Source organism: Leopardus geoffroyi, chromosome A3 (genome assembly GCF_018350155.1).
Source record: "Leopardus geoffroyi isolate Oge1 chromosome A3, O.geoffroyi_Oge1_pat1.0, whole genome shotgun sequence".
Taxonomy (NCBI): Eukaryota; Metazoa; Chordata; class Mammalia; order Carnivora; family Felidae; genus Leopardus; species Leopardus geoffroyi.
In genome coordinates, this window is record NC_059336.1 from 66,838,091 (window position 1) to 66,851,394 (window position 13,304).

At 48.8% G+C, this 13,304-nt stretch overlaps 1 long non-coding RNA gene across 1 annotated transcript; it reads left to right on the forward strand.

Annotated features, from left to right (window-relative positions):
* The first annotated feature begins 2,263 nt into the window (after positions 1 to 2,263).
* LOC123580757 lies at positions 2,264 to 12,072 on the forward strand. The gene is made up of 3 exons (XR_006703446.1): positions 2,264 to 2,649; positions 6,100 to 6,417; positions 11,791 to 12,072. It is a non-coding gene; the product is annotated as an uncharacterized LOC123580757 (long non-coding RNA).
* Positions 12,073 to 13,304: the final 1,232 nt, after the last annotated feature.

Genomic DNA, 13,304 nt, shown 5'->3' on the forward strand with positions numbered 1-13,304 from the left:
AGGCCTCCCCCGCCCCCCCCATCTGCATGTTTACAGTAACAACTACTTATTGAATGGTATAAGCTAGGCGGAGTGCTAAGCCCATCCTGTGTATTTTTAAATTGAATCCACACAACCCTATACAATAGATATTATTTAAATCTCCAGCAGATAATTAAACAGTCTCACAGAGGGTAAGTGTACAGTCAATAGGGAACAGAGCTGGGATGTGCACACACACCTCTCACCATGGACTAGAAGACTTTAATCTCTGTTAAGGGGCTTTCAGGCAGCAGAGGGAGCTGAGGAGCTCTTTCCAGCCCCTACATCTCAATCCTACAGCAGCCCCCACACTGGCATTCCTGCCTGGTTGGCCAACCCTGCCCATACCCACCTGCCCACCTGCACCAGCTTCTGCAGTCGCTTCGTCTTTGCAGCCACAGCAACACATTTGCATGTAGCCCCTGGGGTGGCCACACACCATGGACAGAACTCTTCCTATTAGGGCTGCTGATATAGGAGCCAGAGGCCCTGCCCATCAGTACCTTACAGGGTGACCTTGGACAAGATCCTTGAGAGTTATTATTATTATATAACTCTCATGGGAATAATAGCAATCAGTTTTTCCTGTGGTTCTAAAGGAGGTAAGGTAGGGGTGCCCGGGTGCCTCAGTTGGTTAAGTGTCCAGCTTTGGCTCAGGTCATGATCTCACGGTTCATGGGCTCGAGCCCCACGTCAGGCTCTGTGCTGACAGCTCAGAGCCTGGAGCCTACTTCAGATTCTGTGTCTCGCTCTCTCTCTGATCTCCCCTGCTCGTGCTCTGTCTCTCTTTCTGTCTCCAAAATAAATATTAAACATTTTTTTAATAAAAAATAAAAACCTAAAGGAGGTAAAGTACACAAGACCATCATTACCGGTGGTTTAAATGACATAGAACAGTTACTGAGAAGGCAAGAATAAGCTGTATAAAACATGTTCACAATGTGTACAGAGCATTTGATGACATGAGACAATAAGAACAGATACAGACAGACCACCATGACACCAAAGGTGCCTTAGTTGTGGAACAGGGATAGGCAAATGCATATTGATCAGAAAATTTACCTGACATGCCAACCCAGAGTAGGCAGGTTCCATGTGACATTGGATGAATTGGGGGGCTGGAACCACCCCCCATTCAATGTGTGAGGGTGCGACTGAGATTGGGCTGGAGTCAGGAGAGCCTGGGCCAAGAACACAGGCCTGATTTTTCATCTGGTGCGGCCCTTCCTGGAAGAGGCTGAGTCCCATGATCCCAGCCTGTTTTGGACTTTCTGGAACCTGGAAAAACATCCCATAGGCTTTGTCTCTTTGAACCTCAGAATAAGAAGACTAAACAGCAACAAGAGAAGAGAGTGGGCCAAGGCTTGCAATCTCCACATCTAAGCACGTCAGCCCCACCAGCCCGAAGTGGTCAAATCAAGCTGCTGACTTGTCATCTCATGGCCCTTCTGGGTCTCACATCCTGCGGGCTTGTTTTTTTTTTTTTTTTTTTTTAATGTTTATTTAAAGAGAGAAAGCATATAAGCAAGGGAGGGGCAGAGAGAGGGGGACAGAGGATCTAAAGCAGCCTCTGTGCTAAGAACACAGAGCCCCATGAGTGGCTTGAACTCACGAACCATGAGATCATGACCTGAGTTGAAGTCAGATGCCTAACTGACTGAGCCACCCAGGCGCCCCTGCCCTGTGGTTTTAATAGCCATCTCCTGCAACAGGAAGAAGAAAGTACCATATTTCTCCTGGGCTTTGACAGGCTCTTAAAACAATGCTGTTTCTGTTTCAGATGATGATACCCTGAAATGATCTGCCCATCCCTACAGCTTCTCATGCACCCAGTCAATAATTAATTGACCAACTCATATTCCTAGAAAGGACACTGTTGAAGACCCAGGGCTGTGTTGGGCCTATGAGGTTGCTCAGAGGTTCACAACCCTGTCCCTGTCCTCAAGGAGGTTAGCCTCCAGATGGTGTTTCAGTCACCTTGGAGCTCACCATGGGCACAGGAAGAAAGAAAAAAAAAAAAAAAAAAACAGTACAGGAAATGACTTCCTTGGTGTCAGCCTGAGGACATTTGCCTATGTCTGGAAATGTTTACATGGGGATTGCACCGTATGGAGCGTTACACCACATACATCTGCCTTTGCAGTTGTATTGTCCTTGCATATTTCCACGGGCTGAGAAAGGGAAGACAAGGAATGTTCCTGGGCTCCTCCTGTGGGTCAGCACTGTACCAACAGCTGACTGGGATTATTCATCCTCACACTACCTCGTGGGAAGCTTCAGGAATCTGCTGTGCAGGGGGCAGATCTCAGCTCTGAGAGGCAGGAGTGCTGAGCTCAGGGGGCTGGAGCTGAGAGTGCGGGTCTGTTAGCTATTGGCTGTGGGGGTTAGCCATAAGGTGACCAGGCATGTTTCCAGCTCATTAAGGGCCTTGGGTGCTGGCTAAGGAAGTTTCTCCTGGCTGCTGAGCTGATCAAGTCTGTGGGGAAGCTCTGTGGCAGCTGTGTGAGGGCTGGCAGGAAGAGGGGGAGGGACTGCAGAAGAAGACAAGAGGAGAGGGCTCCGGAAGGGCAAATCTGATGTCCTTCTCCTCCTCCTCCCCACACACAGAAGAATGGTCTCTGGACTCAAGTAAGTCATTTTAATAACCCAGCTTTAGATTTTAGACCCAAGCAGTGGCCCCTATATTAATTTGGATAGTCAAAATTGGCCACATTGAGACAGCTGAGCGAAGGGAGCTTGTGCTGTGAGCAGCAGCCCGGCTAGGTGACTGCTACGAGGACAAACAGAGGAGATTTGGCATCATGACTGAGGGAGCACCCGGGGAGAGGTGGGGGGAAGGTGCTAACTGTAGATTTAGGCAGGCCTGGTTCTGAAATCTGGCTCTGCCATTTATGAGCCATAAGACCTGGAAAACATCATTTAAGCTCGTTGGTCCTCTTTCCCTCACCTGTAAATAGATTGCATCATCCCCCTCTTGCATGATTATGGAATTAGAGTATTCAAAGTGCCTAGCACACTATTGGCGCTCAGTGAATGCAGCTAGTGTGACTTCTCCTAGTGGCTCCCCAGTGCTGGCCCCATCAGCCTGGTCTGCCCTGTGGAGTAACAGTGCCTTTTAGTGGCTGAACAGGGAATGACAGGTCTTCTAGGTGCCCGGGCCCTGCTTCTGCCCCACCCCACATCCCACAGGCTACAAGTCTCCATTGTCCTACACAATCAAAGCTGACAACAACTCAGACCCAGCCAGCATGCACCTCTCAAAAGAGCCCAAACCCCACTCTGGTCAGCAGGGGACAGGCTTTGTTGTTCTAGTACTGGAGGACCTCAAACCCGGTGGGTTCTGAATCTTGGTCTAGGAAGAAAACACAACCTTCAGTAGCTTGGGAACAGTTTTCTAGAAATGGCCATGACCTCCAACCCCTCCAACCCCACCCCGAAGAATCGTGTGAATTGAAAGCAAAATTCCAGCTGCACAGCCAGGCATTCCCCAGCAAAACAAGGAGGAAAGCCATTCAACAAACACCAGGCACCGTCCAGGTCGCTGGTTCCACCAGGCTGCAGATACCACAGCCAGCAAGCACATAGCCCTGCTCTCCCAGGTAGCTGACCATTTAGTGGGATAAAGACATCAGCCAAACAGTCACCCGGATATATAACTGCAGACCATAATAAAGTCATGAAGGAAAGGTTCAGGGTGCTGAGTTCACCATGGACCAGATAAGGGGCTCCCAGAGGCCTCAGGAGCACCTCACTAGTTAAGGTGCCGCCCCTAGGCTCTGTGCACTTAGCATATATTTGAATGTTCACTACATTTTGGAGGTGGGATGACATGGCTCTGTGCTGTCTACCCCTCAAATTGGTAGACAGGAGTCAGAGAAGTCACCAAAGGATGAACAGGCATTAGTAAGTGCTAGTTTTTAAAAAGAGCATGCCCATGGGGCGCCTGGGTGACGCAGTGGGTTAAGTGTCCGACTTCAGCCAGGTCACAATCTCGCGGTCCGTGAGTTCGAGCCCCGCGTCGGGCTCTGGGCTGATGGCTCGGAGCCTGGAGCCTGTTTCCCATTCTGTGTCTCCCTCTCTCTCTGCCCCTCCCCCGTTCATGCTCTGTCTCTCTCTGTCCCAAAAATAAATAAACGTTGAAAACAATTTTTTTTTAAAAGAGCATGCCCAGAAGCAGTTCAAGGGTCCTGAGGTGGGATCCCATGGGGCATCTTGGTGCACAGAAATCAAGGGTAGTGGCAGTAACTCTGGAGCAATAGGCAGGGGCCAGGCCATGAGGCATCAGGGGTCATAATCAAGAGTGCAGATGTCACATTTAGTGCTTCTGCCTCCCTGTCACCCACCCACCCACCCACCCCACCCGCCTGCTGGGACAAGCCCCTCATGCTGCCTTCCTCTTCCCCTCACTGCCCAGGGTGCCTCTGTTAAGTCTTTTCTGGACTCCATCCTTTTTTCCCTTCTCTCTGTAGCAACCTATCAAATGTGTCAGAGATTTTTTTCCCTTTCTTCCTTCCTCTCTTCTTTCCACAGAAAATCCTAAGTAAAAACTGGCATTCAAAACCAAAGTCCCATGCCTAAGCTGCAAGGATTTCTTGCCAGCCCTGTGTGCCCTGTGCTGGGCCTGGGGATGAGAGAGAAGATATGCTCAAGAAAATATGCTCCTTCCTTACCCCTAAGGGGCTTCTCATCTTGTCCTGAATCCAGAGACTGCCTCTCAACTATGCACTACTATATTCTGAGCCCTGTTGTTGGAAACAACACTTATAAATGCTCCCTCTCTTTCTGAACATTCAGGTCCCCACGCGGGAATCAACCTGGTGGGCAGTCAGTTCATCTGGCACATGGCTTGAGGTACACAGGAAGGGGCACTGTACCTGGAGCCAAACGCCTGGGTTTGTAACCTGGCTCTGCCATTTTTCAAAACTGTGTGTCCTTAAATTTTTTGACTTCTCGGGACTTTGGTTTCTTCTTTGAGAAAGTGGGGAATAACAGGACTTTCCTGCCTACCTTGCAGAGGGTTTACAAGGATCAGATGAGGCACTGCAGTGGTCCCCACATAAGGCTTCTGTGACAAGTGGCAACTGTGAGGACATTTTCACCAGCCCAGGGTGAGATGAGGAAAATAAGGTCAGCGGAGGGAGGCGTTCACAAAGGTAGATTTATTCAAGGGGAAGGACTGGCCATTATTCTGAGATTGTGTCCTTCTTTGCATTGAAACTGCATTTGTTACATGAAATGATGTTAGAAGATTTTTATGAATGTTTTCACTTCACAAAATAAAAGGGTAACTATTCAGTTTGGGGGGAAACTCACTGCTCTGTGAAAACCCAAATCCACCCGAGTAAGTGAACCCTCTGCAAACCACAGGTACTACTCTTGCTGCCCCACCTCCTGGACTCCTGGCCACAGCCCTCTCATCCTGGAGTTAAAAGCAAAGTTTCTGGAACCCAACTGTTAGGGCTTCAACACCGATGATACACTTTCTAGCTGTGTGTGATTGTGGACATGTTGCTTATGCTTGAGTTTCAGTATCTATAGTGAAGACTAAATGTAAGGGACGTGAAACAGCGCGTGGCACCTATGGACGCCAATGAATGTGAGCTGTGATTATTATATTATTTTTCCTCCCAGCCCCAGCTCACCAGGTCACAGCTGCCTGTGCCAAGCCTTACGTCATTATGCCCTCGGATTCTCTTTCTCCATCTCCAAGGCCTTTCTAGATCTGCCTTTAGGGGCCAAGAAGCCATTGGTTTCTCCTAGAAAGTTCTGGGAAGGGAAATGTACAGGACTGTTCCTAATAAGCAGAAAGAAGAAGAGTGGTTTTAACTCTACTGTGGTGTGCGTGTGTGTGTGTGTGTGTGTGTGTGTGTGTGTGTGTGTTTTCCTTTCCATCTAAAACTCTGTCCATTGACTTGCAAATGAGGAATTGCTTTCAGGTTTTCAGCCATCTTTTGCCACGGCTAAGCCCGGAAATGAACTTGGAAGCTGAAGACTTGAGAGGGGCACGTGCTTGGCAGAGACCAGGTGTTTTGGTTTGTTTTAAGAGAATCCTTTTCTACTTCAGTTTCCCCTTTTCAGGACACAGACTCAAGACCTCTTCCGCTTGTGGCAGACATGCGTGCTCTCCATCATTCGCTAACAAGACGTCACAGCATCTGTCTCCCTTGTGATTACAAACGTGCGGGGAGCTAGAACACACATATGCCTCAAATGCTTCTGTTCCAATAAGAGAAAACTCACAGCTGGCCCTGGGCTGGGGCCAGCCCATCCAGATCTGAGCATAGGAAGACAAGAGGCTTGGTCCTGAACTTCCAGAACAAGCTGAAAACACCAGCTAGCCCCCGATTCCACTCTCCGTGGGAGCTGGCCACTGACGCCACCGTGGAGCCCACAGAGGTAACGCCCTTTTGCTCTTGCTTATAGCTTGTGGTATCTGCATAATTGACAATGGAAAGTTTGTCAGCAAAGGCGTTTCCGTATTTTTTTATACTTTGAACAATATAAATAATGGACACCGCAAGGTTTTTTGTTAGACTCTCTACTCTTTTTGTCCCTAAGTGCACTAAAAAGCACACAGAGGGTTTTTCCTTTCAGAGGTTCTTTAATCCAGGCCTGGCTCCAGGATTTATTTGTGGTTCCCTGGGCTCTACCCTCTCTCCTGCACTGCCCACACCCCTAGCCTGGTGGCCAGATGGCTCAGGCAAGCCACAGATGTCCCCAGGAAAAGAGGAAACAGGTCTAACCCAACATTAGAGGCAAGACTCCTGCAGGGCACCTGGGTGGCTCAGTTGGTTGAACGTCTGACTTTGGCTTGGGTCATGATCTCGCTGTTCGTGAGTTCGAGCCCCGCATCAGGCTCTGTGCTGACCGCTCAGAGCCTGGAGCCTGCTTCAGATTCTGTGTCCCCCTCTCTCTGCCCCTCCCCTGCTTGTGCTCTGTCTCTCTCTGTCTCTCAAAAATAAATAAATATTAAAAAAAAAAATAAAAAACAATTAGAAGCAAGACTCCTGAGAGTCCCCCTAACTGAACAACCCAGGACACAGGGGCCCCCGTGAAAGCGCTGCTCAGAGGAATGGAGGATGCCCACTGGCTGTGCCGACCAGAGACCCCAGGAGCTGGGGCTTGGGCCCCCTTCTCCTGCTGGATGTGGGCTCTATGAGGAAGGGGTGGACACGAAGGCTGAGGGAGGGGCACCAGCAATGCCCACTACTCAGTCATTCTTGAGCTTTGGAAACTACATAAAAGTAATGGACACTCTCCCTTGAAAACTGAACTTGTACCAATGACATAAAACTGTGCCTCCAAATTTAGAGGGTCTGTGGGCTCTTGAAGTCCACCTCTGGGGGCTAAGAACGCCTCCACTGCCCTATTTGGCTCAGCAGCTGTTACAACATGCCAACTTGGAAGAGCTCACACCTTTCTGCCCACTCCTCCTCTGAAACCTTCCGGGGTCCTCCCTCATCTGAATGTCCCCTCCACCTGGTGCCACTGTCCCTCTGCACCTTAGTTCTGCCACCTCCTCACTGCTCCTTGAGGTTTCCTGCAGGTAGCCTTTGAGACTGCCCCTCCTCTACCTCATTGCTTTTCCTGCTTTCTCTTTCAGACTAAACACTACCCTAAAAGCTGAGCCCACCCAGAGACCCCACCCCCACACAGCCCAGTCTCATCTGAAGCCTATAGCTCCTTCCCTCGTGGTTCCCATGGAACACTGTGCTCTGGCTGTCAACTGGCTCATAGAACAGAAGGATCTCTAACTTGCTCAACAGCAGAATAGGCCTCCTTGTTCCCAGACTCCTTCACTGCAGCAGGACCTCGGTGCACAGTCACTGAGCATTTGCTCAGCTCCATCCTCTCCCAGTTTGTCCACATCTTCTCATTCTGTTTCCCTCCACCCTGGCTGGACTGTGGAACTCAGCCAGGTGCCATGATCCACACGGGGAGGGGACATGTGACTCTGGCCTCCCCAGCATAGGCCCTAAATAGCTGAGCCAGCAGGGCCTGGAGCATGCATGTTATTGGCTTTACTGACTACAAGTCTTTATGACCATCCAGGAACTCAGATAAGTAGCAAATTATCCCCCAAGTTACTCCCTTAGTGTCTCCGACCCTGAGAGGGCATGCAGCCTCCAAGAACCACAAACCATGCAGTGGGATTTCAATGGAAGGAAGTAAGAATCTGTGGCACGTGTTCTCTGTTTAATTGAACACATTGTCTTAGAACATCTACCACCTGCCTGGAATTGTTCTAGAAAGTAAGGATACATCAGCAAACCAACAAAGTCACCATCCTTCTAGAATGTCCCTTCTAGAGAAGAAAGGTAGACAATAAACAAGTAAGTGTAATATTTAGTATGCTGGATGGTGAAAGTAGTTTGAAGGAAAATAAAGTTGAGGAATGGGAAGGGGACGAAGGGAGTAAGAGCAGGTTTGGAATGCTCAGCAGTGTGGTCAGAGTTCATTGATGGAGTGACATTTGAGCAAAGGCCTAAAAGAGAGGAGGGATCAAGCCCTGCAGAGAGGTGGGGGAAGGGCTTTCCAGGCAGGGGGAGAGCAAGTGCAAAGGACCTGTGGTGGGGACAGGTCCAGGGTGATGGAGAACAGTGTGGAGGGCTGAGTGGCCACAGCAGAGTCAAAGTACTTGGTGTCCAGGCCTGGGTTTGGCCTTCAGAGCAATTCAAGGGAAGGGGACAACACAGTCCTTCACCTCAGAGAGGGAAGGAGCCTCTAAAGCCCACACAGCAAATGAGGCAATAATAGCTCACCTAGAAAAGAGAGAGTCCAAGTCCCTGCTACACAAGCTCAGAAGAGAAAGCTCAGGACTCTGGAGCAGGCAGAGAGGGCTTCAAGGGACGGTAGAGACCAGCTGAGGAGGCACTGGACAGGCAGGGAGGAAGGGAGCTGGGGCACAGTGCACACCGTGGGGCATTCTGATCAACTATCAGCCATGCTCCCTGTGAATAAGTCTCTGAAATTATTGCACTTGGGATTTGGCGAGACAAATCAATAGAGGTTCGTAATGTGCAGGTATTTTCTCCCAGCAAGAGAAATTCTATATCAAGGCTTCTGTCTTTTCTCATTACAAAAGTCCTATTGCTGTACAGTATGAATGTCTTCTGGACATCGGCATTAAAGGAGGGAGTGGGGATTTACAGTAGGAGAGACTGACCAGGAAAGGAGCCTGGACTGCCCAGAGCAGCCTCTACAGCGAGACTCAGGAGCTGCCCTTCCCCCAGAACCCTCAAGGGTTCTCTGTGCCACAAATCTTTCCTGCCTGATCGAAGGCAAATAACCCTGGGAGAATCATATTCTGAGCCCATCACACACTTATGCCTGCTGTCTTCCTTAGTTCGTTGTTTTATTCATTTGATTATTCACCAATTCATTCAACAAATTTTTATTCTTATTATTCTGAGGTTGTCAGTGGCTACCTACTCTCACCCCATGGCCCCTTGAGAAGTTCATCTGAAGCCATGAAAACCTGATAAATCATCTTTAACAAGAGCCCAGTAACTTCAGATGCCATATGGACAGAACCAGAAGAGGGTCCCTACCCTCTGCTACCACCAGGGCTAGCTCCCTATGGTGGTATGAATGAAATGAAAATACAGGGTCTCAGGGCGCCTCGCTGGCTCAGTCGGAAAAGCACAAGACTCTTGATCTCAGGCTCATGAGTTAGAACCCCACACAGGGTGAAGAGATTACATACATACATACATACATACATACATACATACATTTAAAGAAAACACAGGGTCCCTTATTCAAAAAGCAAGGAAAGAGGTGCCTCAGTAGTGCATATGACTCCTGATCTCAGGGTTGTGAGTTCAAGCCCCATGTTGAGTGTAGAGCTTACTTAAAAAAAAAAAACGGGGCTCCTGGGTGGCTCAGTTAAGCGTCCAACTGTCAGTTTCAACTCAGGTCATGATCTCATGGTTCGTGAGTTCGAGTCCCACATTGAGCTCTGTGCTGACCGTGCGGAGCCTGCTTGGGATTCTCTCTCTCTCTCTCTCTCTCTCTCTCTCTCAAAATAAATAAACTTAAAAAATTAAAAAACTGCAAAAAGGAAGGAAAACATGCCACTAAAAGCATTAAAATATGAAACTTTATTTTCTTCCATGGTCTCTCTTTCTCACTCTCTCGTGGTGTTTCTTATCTGCTATTTAATGTTATGCTTCTTTGGGCACAGGGATGTTTGTAAGAGGAGTGCAAGCCCTCACAGACGCTGAGGGTGGGCTGCCCGCTGACTGCATGAGCACACACAGCCCATCAGCTCTGGGATTCCTCCTTTAGCCAGCCACCAGACTGACATGCCATGCTCCAGGCAAAACCCACGGTGGATGGGAGAGCCCTAAAAGGATTAAACCTCTGTGCCAGGACATGCTCAGTACCTGGAGCAGCTGTGGTAAGGGATTCACCCCTGCTGCTGCCTGCCTAATGTACTGTGGCACTGGCAGCCCTGGGTACACATGCTCAACTGTCATTCTCCCTGTACCTACATGCAGGCCCCTACCCAGGGCTGGGGGTGACAGCAGTGAGGGCATGTATGAGGGCATGGAGAGGGGAGCTAGGCAGGACCAGGGGAACCAGGGAGCAGAGGACAGCCAAGAGTCCATCCCAACCAAAGAGGCAGAGAGGCAGCGAGAGGAAGACCATTCATGAGCGGAGTCTCCAAGCCCCAATGCACGCTTCTTTGTGCCATCAGACTTTATTTACAAAATGTAAATTCAAAGATAACATTATGAAGAAGGGTAAAATTATGCTTAAAATTATATTGTTTAATAATTCTTTTTTTGAGAGAGAGAGAGGGCTGGGGATAGGGGCAGAGAGAGAGAGAGAGAGAGAGAGAGAGAGAGAGCTTCTCAAGCAGCTTCCATGCTTAGTGAGGAACCTGACGTGGGGCTGGATCCCACAACTCTAGGATCATGACCTGAGCCAAAATCAAGAGTCAGAACTGAATGAGTCACCCAGGTGCCCCTTGTTTAATAATTCTTGAAATGATTAAAAGTCAAAGTATCAAGATCGTGACCACAGAGCATAAACTCCAAGTGCAAGACCCTTTTTTTGAGAGAGAGAGAGAGAGCAAGAGTGCATGTGTGCACGTGGGCTCACGCACGAGAAAGGGGGGAGGGGCAGAGGGAGAGGGAGAGAGAATCTTAGGCAGGCTCATGCTCAGTGCAGAGCCCAACTCAGGACTCGAATCCACGAACCAGGAGATCATGACCTGAGCCGAAATCAAGAATCAGATGCTTAACTGACTAAGCCCCCCAGTCATCCAGTGCTGGACCCTTTTGAGTGTAGGCCCTTGCAAGCATGGGGCCTGTGTGATCACACTGGTTGCACACCTATGGAACCAACTGGGCGACAACTTTCAATACATGTGTCTTATGGTTTAGGTCCTCTGCAAAGTCTGTTGCTTCCATTATCTCCTATCAGGGCTGAGATGGGTCCTCATCTGGCATTAGGAGAGACGTGAGGCTCCCCACTGTAGTAATAAAAATATCAGCCAAGGCCTGAGGAGTAATGGCTGAGCATCCTCAGATTCGGATCACTGCTGCCTCATCAGCTTCTTCCAGATGCTGAAGGCACCTCAGGGTTTTGGGGCCTGGTTTGTTTGTGTCAGATATAATAACTTGCATGGTAATTGCTTTTAAAAATTGGATATGCTTCCATTTGCCAGCCTCTGAAATCAGACCCATGTTTCAAGTTTCCCAGTGTGCCTTTGAGAAAAATACATAAACCCGTAAACACTTTCTTTTTTTTCTCTCCAAGGAGCAGTTTAATCCCAATACTTAATACCACCGATTACTGGGGAGCTGTGCTGAAGACACCTTCTCTCTTAGGCTCCATTTCTCATCCTAAGGGACTTAATGAATATGCACCCACACTTCATTATGGGAAATTTCAAAAGCCTCTGAAGAAAACGAAAGCAGATTTTGAGTGACACCTTATAAGAGAATAGAGAGGAAATACTAGCAGAATTTTCAATCTTGATTTCATAATCCATTTGCCGAGATCTGGTTTTACAAGAATAAAGAAAAGCCCCTAAGCATAGTAGCTTGTTTTAATACCCAAATACATTAGCAGGCAACTGAGAGCATCTAACTTGAGATATTTGGTCATACAAGTATATCTGAATAAATCCTGAATCTCTGCTGGGCCCTTGTGCTTTGTCTGCACAGAAGCTGGCACCTGTGAGCCTGGCAACTGTGGCAGAGTCGGGAATCAGCAATGCCAGGGCCACGGTCAACGGTGTAGTGGGAAAGTTCCTTCAAAGGGCTTTTTGGCCAACAGGTGTAGAGCCAGGAGCCAGGGGAAGAATATGGCAGACTTTCCATAGTGCACGCAGCCCCAGACCGCACGCCCCTATCCCCAGAGCACTGCAGAGTCTCTGAGGGGAGCTCTCCAGTCAGGTAGCTGGTGCTCAGAGTCATTGTTCCTTGAACATTTACACCAGTCTGACCCAATTTGCTAAGCACAGGCAGGAGAAGCTAGATATACCTCCTTAAATTCGAAGCCAAATACACTCAGGGGTATTTTCTGAGGGGTCCTGGTGGTTGGACAATCGTTCCGTGCTTGATTTGCCTCCTGCCTCACGTTGAGTCTTTTCTGTCGAAATTTCCCAAATGTGGGAAAGGACTTGGGTGGGAGTCGTCCTTGGTTTTGATGCACTACACCACACTCAGCCAGCAGAGGGCAGCACTGCATTTTGGAATAGCAGTTTGAGAACCTTTAAGGAACTCGGATAAATGTGAGCCTCCCACCTTGTCGCGCCCTACCCACTTCATATTCTTCGTTTAAACCCTTGTTTTCTTCTGTTTACTGTTCTGGGCAACCTTAAAGCTATCCGAAATTATTCCGTTGCTGTTGTGAAGGAAAAATTTTATTTCCTCATTGGGATGGACTTGAGCAAAATTATACCATGGTAGACCACCCACCCTTAGGCAAGCCCAGCTGGATTTTCTTTACCTCCTTCAAAGTCATGAATAAATTCTCATATCCTCTCTCTCTCTCTCCTCCCCCTCTCTCCCTCCCTTCCTAAATGCAGAGTTTGCTCCCCATTAAAATGAATGTCAGGCATGGGTAAGCAGGTGAGGAAGACATGTGAGGAGGTAGACCAGGTCAAGCCAGTAACGTCTGAGTCTGAATCTCTGGTTCCAGAAACACCAGTGCCTCTGCCCTGAGGTCCTGCTTCCTAGCTCTGAACCCAGCTCTCCTTGGCAGTGACAGTCATGGCTTCCAAACTGTTTCCTAATCATGCTATGACTGAGCCTGTGTAAATGGGC